Raw genomic sequence first — 2,565 nt, 5'->3', positions numbered from 1 at the left:
TTCACGTAACATGCTAGACCCATATCTCGTCTTCTTCTCGGGAGGACACTCCGCGGTACGGAACGCTCCCTCGATATCGGAAATCCAACAAGTGCTTTTCAATGGATCCCTCACCCCATTAATCATCGGAGGTTGAGTATCCTTGAAATTCTTGTAGTGGAAGTCCCGCCTTCCTTCACCTCCTTCACCGCGAGGATAAATGTTTCTAGCATCAAGGGTAGTGGCCTTCATTCGTTCATTTATCAAATCGGTCACTTGCCCATCGACCGAATCTTGGAAGACCTTTCGGACGTCCGTAAGAAAATCCACTTTTAACTTTTTAAAGACGGCCTCAACCTTAGCCGAAAACTCGACGTCCTCGCTTGTACTTCCGTTATCATGATCGGGTCCGTTTCTCATCTTCATTCTATAAAACGAAGTAGGTTAAACCATGTAACGAAAGACATAACACGTAAGTATATACATGTACACCACACTACCCCATCTTGCTCAACAATCGTCGTACATTACTCGTTTGACACGATTTGCACTCGTAACAACGGTAGCTAATCGTTGTTACGCGAGCAAGTCGCATTAAATCGCTAGTACAACGTCCGTCTTGCTTGATGATTGCTAAACACAATACAAAACAATTAGCACAAGGTTAGTTCATATAAACCAAGGCACTAACAATTCCCGATTAGACCCAAAGTCCTACAAGTCCCGCATAAAGCGCTCACACAATAAAGTCCAAGTCTAGGCACCTATCTCAAGTCGCCTAAATCCCTTAGACCATGCTCTGATACCACTTGAAACAACCCAACCCGTACTCCGTACGATAATTTTTTTTTTAAAATATAATACACATTTACGCGCCAATTAAATATGTAATCCATTCCACACGATTCGTCAAAACACACTACGAGTTTAATGTCTACAAAAAGGCACAAAGGCCATTAACGAATGTGATACTAGTTTGACCAACAACAAATGATAGTTTATAATCCAAACGAAACTCGAGCATGGTTTGGGGCTAAACTACCCAAAACGTTCGGCCACTTCAAAAGCTATCCCAAAAGCATCCCCTGTCAACACAAACGGGAGACAACTAATCCAACCGTATGCCCTTACCCTTGTCCAAGCCGGAACCTATAAAATGGTAAACAACGAGAGGGTAAGCAATGCTTAGTGAGTGCAACAATTATACATACATATATATAACCTATCCATTTGCAATCACAATACCAAATACCTCATACGAACTTGTAACTCAAATAGCATGTCAACATACCCGTAACACTAACAAGTCGTACATTATCACACCACTTCATTAGCATATACTCAACTCAATATATTTTATATGCTAAACAAGCAACAATCTCAATATGGTTAACCAATAACGCTATGTGCTACCGGCTCGTGGTTCACACCATACGCATTTGAGTCATACTCGTTTATAGTGCTACCGGCTCGTGGTTCACACTCGATGCTACCGGCTCGTGGTTCACACCTTAGTTTATAGTGCTACCGGCTCGTGGTTCACACTCGATGCTACCGGCTCGTGGTTCACATCTTAGTTTATAGTGCTACCGGCTCGTGGTTCACACTCGATGCTACCGGCTCGTGGTTCACATCTTATCCCACACATGTTATGGCACTACCGGCACGTGGTTCATACCATAACATTCACAAATAAACACGCCATATACATGAACGCATAATTATTCCACTCACCTTGTCACAAGGATGATGATTTAGTACTTCCGAGCTTCAACGCAATGTACCTAAATCATTAAGTGCGCATTCAATTTCACAACTAGTGGGATTAACCACAATACTCCCACTTGAGCATTTAATGTCCCAATTTGCATTAAATGACTCCATTACTCACAACCGCCCATAAATGGCCAAGACTCGACTTTAATCACTAAGACTAGTGAATTAAAGTCTATTAATCTTCAATTAACACAAAACTTAGGGTAATCCATACCCATTTCATCCCATTAGGTCAACTAGTACATTTTGACCCATTTTAACTCACTTAAACTCACAATCAAGTCAAACTTACCCATTAACCCTTCTTTCATAAATCTTAAAGTGCATTAGTGACTAACAACACCAATTGATACTTACAACCTCAAATCACAAGGCCAAAACCCTAGATTATGGCTATTAGGGTTTAATTACAACAACATAACCCAAACTCACCCATTTTACCCTCAAATGGGTCATACAAATCACTAGTACCCAAAACCCTAGTCATTAACCAATAAAAACTCAAACTTAGAGTTAGAACTTACAGAGACTATCAACGCTTAGCTAGAGACAAGGAGAACAACTTTAAATCTCGCTCCTAGGTTTGATTCACAAATCTCCAACTTCAAATCTCAAGATCAAGCTAGGTGGGTTTTGTGTTTTGGGAGAGAAATAGGAAAGAAAATGGAAATAAAAATGAAATAAATGGATGTGTGGTGGAGAGTTAATGCTCCCATCAGATTTACATGTCAAATTACCATTTTGTCCCTCAAAGTCATTTAATTTAAGCTAAAACCGAAATCAGAACTGCAGAACTGTCGCGGCGCGACC

The sequence above is a fragment of the Rutidosis leptorrhynchoides genome, chromosome 6 (genome assembly GCF_046630445.1).
Source record: "Rutidosis leptorrhynchoides isolate AG116_Rl617_1_P2 chromosome 6, CSIRO_AGI_Rlap_v1, whole genome shotgun sequence".
NCBI classification, from domain to species: Eukaryota; Viridiplantae; Streptophyta; class Magnoliopsida; order Asterales; family Asteraceae; genus Rutidosis; species Rutidosis leptorrhynchoides.
Note: the sequence above shows the minus strand (reverse complement) of the source record.